An 11,485-nucleotide genomic window follows, 5' to 3' on the forward strand; every position below is an offset into this window, starting at 1 on the left:
TGTTTGTTGCATGAGTTTCTGTTTCTCTCTTTGGAGAGTGTGGTGGCTGTGAGTTGCCTGGTAGGGAATGGTTATGTGACCCTGCAAGGTTTGGCGACTGCAGGTCCCAGGTAGAATTTGATTCTAGGTATTGGGAACTGACACTAAGGAATGGGAATGGGTCAGAAGGAGGGAAGTTGAGAGGGTCCACAGGAGGGAGGAAAGCTGGGTGTGGCATCAGATCTGCATAGACCCCAGTCATGGAAGTAATAGACCCCAGTAATAGAAGAAAGAGAGGCTGTAATAGATTGTCTGTTACAAATCTGTGGATAAGACTGAGGGACTCCATGAGTCTGTTTTTATGCCAGTACCATGCTGTTTTTATGACTGTTGCTCTGGAATATATCATGAGTCTTTTGTGTTTCCATATGAACTTTAAGATTATTTTTCCAACTTCTGTGAAGAATTGCATTGGAATTTTGACAGAGATTGCATTGAGTCTTATGGTGATATGGATGTGGGAAAGGGAAACATTTATTCACTGTTGATAGGAATGCAAATTTGTGCAGACACTATGGAAATTAGTGTGGAGGTTTCTCAAAAAGCTAGGAATAGGTCTACCAAATGACCCACCTATACCACTCAGAAATATTCCCAAAGGACTCTGTATCCTATTATAGAGATATTTGCTTGTCTGTATTCATTGATGCTTTATTCACAGCAATCACAAAGTGAAAGAGCCAAGATGTCTATCAACTGAACTGATGAATGAATGACGAAACTGTGGTGATATACACAATGGACTATTATTCAGCTTTAAGAAAAATGAAAGTTTCAGGTAATTAATGGAGCTAGAAATCATTCTGAGTGAGGTAACCTAGACTCAGAAAGACAAGCATCGCATGCTCTTAATGCTAGATTTATATATATATATATAAATTGATTTTATATATATATATATATATATATATATATATATAAATTGATGTATCCATATGTGATGGTTGATCTTGGCTGTCAATTTGACAACATCTGGAACTAACTAAGAACCAAGCAGCTTGGCACACCTATGGGAATTTTCTTTTCTTTGTTTTTTTTTTTTCTTCTTCTTCTTCCAAAACAGAGTTTCTCTGTTTAGCTTTGGAGCCTGTTCTGGAACTCACTCTGTAGACCAGGCTGACCTCAAACTCACAGAGATCTGCCTGCCTCTGCCTCTGAGTGCTGGGATTAAAGGTGGGCACCACTACCATCTGCCTGAGAATTTTCTTGATGGGATCATTTGAGGTGGGAAGACCCTCCCTAAATCTGGATCATTTGAGGTCAGAAAACCTATTCTAAATCTGAGCTCCACCTTCTGGTGGCAACACACATAGAAGTCGGAAGCTTTCCTGCTTTGTCTGCTGGTTGTCATTCTTACTGTCAAGTTCACCTGTCCTGTTGCTATGGTATTCCTTGCTGGTATTAGAACCTACTTTTCAGATTACAATGTAGACAGCCATTGTTGAAATATTCAGACTACAGCCTGTAAGCCACTCTAATAAATCATATTTATATATATATATATTATATATTCTAATAATATAATATATAAATATATAAAATATACACACAAATATATACATATATAACATATATAATAAAACTATTTATAATATATATAATTCTATAGTCTGTTCTGTTTCTTTGGAGGACCCTGACACCACAGAAGTCAGGAAACTCATAAAAGACAATAGGTGGATTTCAAAAGAAGGAAGATGGATTGCTGGTGGTATGAAGGGTAAAGGAATAATAGAGCAGGAAGGTTTAAATGCAGTGGGTGATAAGACAGTAGGGTAGAGGAAGGCATGTGTATAGAGACTTGATCACTGAAAGCCTTTGAAAATGCCACATGGAAACCTAGTACTGGAGAAAATTTCTAAAAATATACACTTACAAAAAGCGTTTTAAAGGAGTTACCTTAAACTTTAAAGGACAATGCTTCTCCCAGACACCACAGGCAATCCAATAAAATGCCCAGTTCTAGGAATGGACTACCTCTTTTGGTATTGTTAGTCAATGGGGTCCCATAGATCCTTCTTAAATATTACAGGCTGTTACCATTCCTCTTGTTTACCTTCCAGAACCTGATGGTAAGACCTTATTGGTCAGGAAAACACATACTTGAGTCACAGCACATGGAGAAGTACAGATCTGGAAGTTTTATCCCTAGTGGCTACCTTTCATAGTGCTAGAAATTCTATGCACACTACCAAGAAGAGTGTTCAGTCATCTCACCCAGCTGTGAACTCTGCAAACTCCAATAATAACTAGTCTAGAAAGATATGCCCACTGGTGTCATAATAGCACAAATATGATATTTGTAACCAACCACTTTATGATTGGATTCAGAGCCCACTCTACAAGACAGAACTCATGCCTGGTACTTTTAATTGGGCCTAAAACTTGTGACTGGCTGGGTCTTAGGCCCTAGGAGAGAATATATGAATATTATTCTCTTAAGTGGACATAGTATTAAAGTGCACCCTTAGGTTTTATCTCTCTTCCCATAGACTAATGTGTTGCTCAATCCTAATCTCAGTAGCTTTTTTTCACAGTAGTTGGCAACTAACAGAAAGATTCACAACTGTTGCATGCAGAGAATAAAGGACTTTGTGGAGTGCTCAACTCTAAATGAAACACTTATATCACACTCAGATATAATTATCAGAGATAATTTCAGAAGAAGTGGACAGGAACAGTATAAGAGACAGGCATAGTGGACTCTGTGGCAAAACTTTACTTACTGGACATTACAGGGCCATCACATACATGAACTTATGTCATCTATGACTGCATTAATAAGATCAAGCCAGCCAAAATTCTATCATGGACAGTGCAGGACACATGAAATTACATCCCTAGGCAATGGATAGTTTTTGGAAGGGAGCAGAGCAATATTTTTATAGATGTAGCCCCTAAATGTCTATCCATGCTCCAGCAGATGATTATATACCTCTGCACATACAGGTAGTACCTAGTGGCCTCAGTGGAGAAGGGGGAATACAGATGGAGTTCAAAGGGCCTCTATTTGGGGAAATAGAGGAAGAATGAGGGAGGAGGGAATAGAGGATGGCTTTGATCAAAACACATCATATAATCAAGTGAAATGCCCAATTTAAAAATTGTTTTAAAACCATGATCACAATGCCACCTGACATTTTATAATTATAATTAACAATGAACATTTGCTAAAAACATGGTGCCATTTAGTTGTCATGGCAACCTATTAGTATAGGTTTTGTCATTTCTTTTTCAGATGAGGAAATGATTGAATGAATTCTACAATACAGCACTTGGCATAACAAAGAAAAACTAAAATTCTTCCTGTTTTACATGATATCATGAATTAATTTGTGCAAACTACTACATGAGGAAACTTCAAGTGATATTATACCTATCCTTGAAGAATTTGTTAATGATACAGAACATGACCCATGCACTCCCTACATTAATTAGGTTTGACTTAAATAACACCTATTAGAAAGGACTTCAGCAGGATAATAAGGTCCAAACAAAAGTTTGCTTTTGGAAGCCTAACCAAAAAGCCAAAAAGGTCTGGTCCATGAGCTAAATCCAGTCTATCACCTACTTTCATATGTTTAATAAGACTGTGTTTTACATTTTTGTGTGATTTTTATCTACTAAAAAACAGAATGAAAGCATACTCATCCATATTTCTATCATGCCACATCAGTGTTAAATATGCTGGTAAAGTCTAACATATCTACTCTCTTTTCCTATATACACAGGATTTTGCCAACTCATGGCCCAGTCCACTTAAGCAGAAGTAGAGAAGACATGGGGTGGAAACTAGACAATGAGATGGAGGAACAGAGCCATAACATACCAGCTTTCTAGCTTTTGAAGAACAGAAGCATAAAAGCTTCTGGGAGTTCTCAAAGGCACGGGCTTCTAAGGCCCAGCACACTAACAGAACCTGAGATGGAAAGGCCTACTAATGACCCAAAAAGCTTCATTTCTACTGCTTTATAAGTTAGTATTGAAGGAAGGGAACATCAATACAGATGGTTGACTTGGACATAGACTGTGTGTCCATGCCATATTGAACTAGAGACAAGGACAACAGTCACTTGGGGATTGAGATGTAGGCATTCTTCCACTCCTCGGTGCCCAAGACCTTATGCTAGTATATGGTTTTGAGAAAGACAAATCAGTGACTCTGAGTGTGTCAGTGTAGCTTCTTCAGATTTGACTACCAAGAAGTAGAGCACAAGTGTTTTGTTAGGGAGGAATCATGAGGAGATGTTGAAACATGGGATTAAAAGACATGTAATCATGGAGGTTATTACTACTGAGGGTTCAGTTCCATTAAGGATCCTGTGAGGCACAGTGTGTATTCATCTGAGAATTGTTCCACCCAGGGTAAAGAGGAGGTATTCATATCCCACCTTTCTCCTCCTGTGGGTGAAAGTTGCTCTTGAGGGTAGTGACTACCCAACACTTCTGAGGGAAAAGCAAGCATCTGGTATCAGAGAAACTCTCTAGAAAGCCACAAGCACAACCAGAAAAGCAAACAAATACAGAGGAGACAAAATTGGAATATGAGAAGTATACCAAGAACGATGCCAAATTTGACTCTACTCAAACATGGAGAATTTATAGCATTGGAGAAGAGAACAAATTACACTTATTATGCTTTTAAAATATAGAAATTGTACTTCCTTATTCCAGCATATATCAGATACCTTTGCCTGTGTTTTAATTTCCCTCTGGGATTGCAGACTCCTCAACACCATGCAAAAAGGTAAGTCTGACATCTACAGAATATTCCATCCAAACACTAAATAATGCAACTTCTTCTCAGCAGTCCATGGGACCCTCTTCAGAATTGACCACATATTAAGACACAAGGCAATTCTTAACCAATATAGGAAAATTGAAAATGCATCCCATATCCTATCTGAGTACGATGGATTAAAGTTGGATATCAACAACAATAGGAACAATGGAGAGTACACAAACTCATGAGCATTAAACAACTTGCTACTGAATAAAAATTGGGTCAAGACAGAAATCAAGAATAAAATTAAAACCTTTTTAGAATCAAAGGAGAATATGAACACAATATATCAAAATCTATGGGACATAATGAAGGCAGTTCTAAGAGGAAAGTTCATAGCACTATGTACCTACATTAGAAAAACAAAACAGAGTTTTCATATTAATAACAATGATACATTTGAAAGCTTTAGAAAAGAAGAGAAAGAACATCTAACAAAAGTAGTTGGGAAGAAATAATCAAACTCAGGGCTTAAATTAATGACATAGAAACAAACAAAATACAAAGAATCAATTGTGGCGATATTTTATTTGTGCTTTAATAAATAAAGCTTGCCTGGAGATCAGAGGATAAAGGCCAGCCATTATAAGTAAACAAAGAAGTCAGGCAATGGTAGCACATGCCCTTAATCCTATCACTTAACAGGTAGGACTTCTGTGTGTTCAGGACCACACTGGAAACAGAGCCAGGTGTTGTGGCACATGCCTTAATTCCAGCACTAGTTAACCATGGAGGTCTGGAGGTCTGTACAGACAAACAGGAAGTGACAGAGCTGGGCAGGAAGAGGAAGTGATGTAGCTGGACAGAGAGCAAATCAGATGGCAGAAAAGCAAAAATATAAATGTGGGTAGACCGGAAGTAACTCGAATTTGAAAGCTGCAAAGTTGGTGAGGTGAGGTTGGCTGGTGGTTTTCCCTATTTCCCTGATCTCTCTAAGGTTTTCACCCCTGTATTTGGCTCCATGTTTTTTATTTATTAAGACCATTTAGAAATTCATCTATAATCAATAAATGAGTTGAGTGTTTAAAAGAATCTACAAGATCAACAAATTTTTAGACAAACTAAACAAAAGAGAGGGTTGAAATTAATAAAATTAGAAATGGAAAGGGAGATATTACAACAGACACCAAGGAAATGCAGAGAATCATAAGGGCATATTTAAAAAAAAATCTGTATTCCACCAAACTAGAAAACCTTAAAGAAATGGAGTACTCTTGATATATATGACCCATAAACCCCCATGAAATAGAGTCAGTAATGAAAACTCTCCAACTGAAAAAAAACCCAAGGACAGCCAAACTTTCAAAGAAGTAACAAAAGTAATCAAATATTTTACCCAATAGAAACTGAGAGAGGAGTGCCCTACTTCTTCTTACAAAGCTGCTATTACCCCAATACCAAAACCACACAGAGTCTCAAAATAAAAAAGAAAGAAAGGAAATTATAGAACAATATCCCTCATGTATAAAGATTACAAATCTCAACAAAATACTTGCAAACTGAATTAAAGAATACATTATAAAGATCATTCACCACAATTAAATTGACTTCATCTCAGAGATGAAATAGTTCAATGTATATAAAGTAATAAAAGAATCCACCATATAAGCATACTTGAAGAAAAAAACCCACATGATCGTAGATGCAGAAAAGACCTTTGACAAAAATCCAACATCGCTTCATGATGAAAATACTGAAGTGACTCATGACACAGGGGACATATTTCAACATGATAGGCAACTTGCAGCAAGTCCACAACCAACATCATTCTAAACTGAGAGAAACTCAAAGCACTTCCACTAAAATCAGGTACAAGGATGTATATTCTCTCCATACCTGTGCATTATAGTCCTTGAAGTCTTAGATAGAGCCTTAAGACAACTGAATAACATCAAGGAGATTCCAATAAGAAAGGAAGAAGCGAAGTAACTTTATTTGCAGACAATGTGATTTTATATATAAAAGACAGTAAAGATTCCACCAGAAAAGTTCAACAGCTAATAAATACTTTCAGCACAGTATCAGGATAAAAAATTAACACATAAAATCAGAAACTTTCCTGTATATAAATTACAAACACACTGAGAAGGAAATCAGGAAAACTTTCACAAGAGACTTTAAAAAATGCTATGAACTCTAACCATACAAGCAAAAGACTTGTATAATTAAAAATAACTAAGAAACTCTTAGAATAGGAGAAATAGTTTCCCCCAGGGAAGAGTAGGCAAATTGGTTATCCAATACCAAATGGTCAGCCCTGAAAAAGAAACATATAAGTAATATTATAAAGACTAAGCAATACATAGATGAACTGCTGGAGGTATCAACATCCCTGATTTCAAGTTATAACAATAAAAACAGCATGATATTGACAAAAACTGGTCATATTAATCAATAGAATAAAAATGAAGACCTGGACATAACTAATTCCACACATGTATAGACAGTTGACTTTTAACAAAGAAGCCAAATACACACACTGGATAAAAGACAACATCTTCAATATGTACTGGACAAACTAGATAACATATGCAGATGAATGCAAATAGACCTATATATCTCACCCTGAACAAAACTCAATTCCACGTGAATCAAGGATCTCACAATAAGACCAGAAAACCTGAATTTGATAGAAGAAAAAGTAGAGGATTGAATTTGATTGAAGAAAAAGTCGAGGATACACTAAAACTTGTTAGCACAGGAAAGCGCTTTCTGAATAGGACCCTAATAGATCAGGCATCGAGACCAATGGAAAGACTATGTGGCAGAGGACATCATCATTTGAGCAAAGCATCAGCTCACAGAATGGGGAAAATAATCTTTCCAATTATACATCTGATAGAGGATTAGTATGTAGAGTATACAAATAATAAACAATCAAACAAATAACCCTAAACACCAAGAAAACAATAAAATTAAAAATAGGATATAGAACTAAATAGAGGTCTATTACTGGTGGCCATGTCAGAAGAACAGCAAATGGCAATTAACTTCAGAGTGTCAGCTCACCAGGAAGTGAATCCCTAATGAGTAATTATGGTGATATTTTATTTGTATGCTAATAAATAAAGTTGCCTGGGGGTCAGAGCTAATAGCAAGCCATTTAGCAGAAGTCTGGCAGTGGTAGCACACACCCTTAATCCAATCACATAGCAGGCAGAATCTTTGTATGTTCAAGGACACGGTCAGCATGGAGACACACACCTTTAATATCAATACCAATCATAGAGAACTGTAGGTCTGTATAGACAGGCAGTGACAAAGAAGTCATGTGGTTGGGTTTAGAACCAATGAAAAGTCAGAACAGAAAGTCAATAAAAAATACAAACACACAGGAAGTAGGTTTCTTTTCTCAGGGGAAGGATGGCAGCGGCTGATAAACTAAAAACAATTCGCTAGTGCTCTGACCTCATGGGCTCTTAACTCTTTATTTGGCTCTTTGTTTCTTATTTAATAAGACTGTTCAGAATCACATCTACAAGTAATCTTGGATAGGCAAGGCCTTGGGACCACAGACCCCAGAGTTTCTTTTGTTTCCACTGTGCCTTCACATGTTTGCTGCTGCCATCTTTTTCTGGTACCTGGCATGGTGTGACTGGGTGTGGGGAAGAGTCCCACTGCCTGTAATGAAGTATATTTATCTCATGGAGACATCCTGTTCTACTGGGCATTTTTACCTGTGGATTATTATAAAGATGATTTCTTCTTTAGCTCTACTGTCTAATTGATAATAATAGTGTTAGTTTAAATAGAGTTTTGATGATTACAAATATATACAAAAAAAAATGCCACACAGCTAGGACCTATGAGTTTCACCTAAGGTGCTGTATAGATCACAGTTCAGGTTAATGATTAAGGAAACAAATGAGTCCAGGACCCAATTGGCTCTAATTCTTTTAATCTTAATGTTGAAAAATGCATTCACAGGTTTCAGTGTGCATCATAGCTGAAACAAAGCCTTAAAATAGCTTCAGGTTAGATTAGATGTTTTGATAATGGTTTTGAGATGAAAAACCCTAGAAACCAATCTAAAGTTCACAAGGACACACAACTGAGTTATAGATTCATTAATTTAGGGCCAAAAATACAAAGCAGTTCAATTGTTACTAGCTGACATACTTTCCTTGCTAGGATTGGTTGGTGATCAAAAATGATCATTAATTACTTGAACCTATTTTTGCCCTTAATCTCTTGATATATAAAACTATTGATGAGTGGGCATACACCCTAAAGATTTAAAATAAAGTTGATTGTTTTTCATGTATAAAAGTTTAGGTTTGTGATTCCTTTAAGATTCTTTATAAGATTACCTTTCAAGATAAGTAATAAAGTGATGGATTCTTTCTATGTAACCTTAATATGCACCTTCCAGCAAAATAAATGGCTGAGAAAAATGCCCTGCTTGCTCATATACTGTTAATCTTTAACAAGCTACTTAGATGTAAATGTATGTGGGTTCTTGGGATGACTTTGTTTTAATCATGTAGGGGAGATGAGTTATGTGTTTTAAACTATATTCATTATAATCATTCACTTGAAAAAATAGAATGTAACTACACTGTAATTTCTATATTGCTTGTAAGATTTTGTTGGGGTATATAAACTGTAGAGGGAAAATAAAGAGAGAGAATATAGAAGAGAAAGAAAACATCAAGAATGAGAGAATTAGGAAAAAATACTTGTTAATTTGCTTTTGTAAATGACTCAATTTTCTTTCCTACTTTTTCAATTCTGTCTCAAGCATTCAAGCATAAAGCCAGGGTGTGGTCATCGTATAAAGATTGTCTTTCTACATTAGCATAATCTCCCTCCCCAAGAAGTTGGTCTTGGGAGATTTCAATACCTCTAGCCCTATTTTCTTGTTCAATGGTCTTAGCCTCATCTTTCCACCAGGCAGGTCCTCCATTGTAATTGGGGATCAGCCTCCAAGACTGCCCTAACCAAATCTCTCCAGTCTCGAGGGCTAATTCTTTTACAAGTTGACCACGGGCTTAACATTTGCTTCATAAAAGGTGAGTGCATGCCATATGAGACTATCTATTCCTTAAGTCTCCTCAAATCAAACATTTGCACAGGAGTCCATTCAGCTCTTACATAGTATGGGGATATGTATCATTTGATATTTCCTGTAAGGTTACTGGATAAATTAAGGTTGGCTGTTTGAAAGCCTGAGGCTGTCTCTCTGTAACCTTATAATGCAATGTTGAGATTGGTTCTCCTTTAAATTCCTTTGTCTGGGTCTCAATATCTCTATAATCTGTTTTAGCAAGTCTTTTCTAAAACTTTTATCTTAGCATTTTTTAATGTGGGAAAAAAAACTGTTTTGTTTGTTTTTTTTTTAACTTGAAAGAAATCCCAAATGACTCACCAAATCTGCTGACAATGATGATTCAGATGATGGTGAAGTGAGACAGCTACCTAGCATGGCAGCAGCCTGAGGAGGGGGTCCAGTGAAAGCCATACCCACTGGGAGAGCCAAGAAGCTAAAGAGCCAACCGTCTTCATGAGAGAACATGCAAAAGTGGCTAACTCCTGTGGCTTTTGGAGCCCCAAAGCCTATGGAGTTTGCTGCAGATAGGCTGCAGCAGAAACTTAGCTGGCAGGGTAGTGACTCTGAGTGCAGCTCTGGAATGAGCTGGTGACTGCAAAGCCACACGCAAGTGGCTTTTCATGAATTTGTGCCCCACAAGTTGGATGCCCGATGTTGCATAAATCCTAGCTGGTCTTATAATAAAAACCCAGAGCCAAATATCAGGGCAAATGCTGAATGATCAAAGGAAACAAGCCACAAACACTTCTCACCTCAGCAAGGTGTGGTGGTGCTTGCCTTTAACCCCAGAATTTGGGAGGTAGAGACAGGTTGATCTCTGTGAGTTCAAGGCCAGCTTGGTCTACAAAGTGAGTTCCAGGAGAGCCAGGGCTGTTATACAGAAAAACCCTGTCTCAAAGAACAAAAACAAAAACTAAACAAATAGTATTTCAATTAAGACACTTCTAGATACGCTTTCATAACCCCCTTTGGTTGAGGACTCAGGAGAATTTGGTCTGAGGATTCCTGGAGACAGAATCTTACCCTTTCGGGTGAGGAGTTGGTGAGGGGAGAAGTGGCTGTGGCTTGTTTCCTTTGATCTTTTAGCATTTACCCTGATATCTGGCTCTGGGTTTTTATTATAAGACCAATTAGGATTCATGCACTAGTATGCTAACACTGTGGGTTCCCTTTGAGCTCTGCCCTGCTGGAGGCTGGTCTCCCAAGCAGCAGAAATAAACACTTAAAATTGTTTAACATTCCTAGGCATTGTAGAAATGCAAGTTAAAATTGCTTTGGCCACAACTCCAGCTGCCTTACCAAAGACCAGGCAGGTCCTAGGAACCCCAGGTAAGACATTGCCCACTGTACATTGATACTCCTTAAACCACCCAGCAGGCCCAGACTGCACCCTATCCCCTAGGCTCCATATTCTGGTTCACAACTTTGGCAGAAGACTGCTTTACCTGAGGCCAGGCTGATTCTAGGGATCCAAGGTATGACACTGCCCACAGTCAATTAACACCCTTTAAGCTAACCCAACAACCCACAACTACACCCACTCTGCTGAGCTCCATATCCCAGCCTAAAATCTCAGTAGAAAACTTTTGCTGTACTGGAAGCCACACCCTACTAGG

This window comes from Peromyscus leucopus, chromosome 4 (genome assembly GCF_004664715.2).
Source record: "Peromyscus leucopus breed LL Stock chromosome 4, UCI_PerLeu_2.1, whole genome shotgun sequence".
Lineage (NCBI taxonomy): Eukaryota > Metazoa > Chordata > Mammalia > Rodentia > Cricetidae > Peromyscus > Peromyscus leucopus.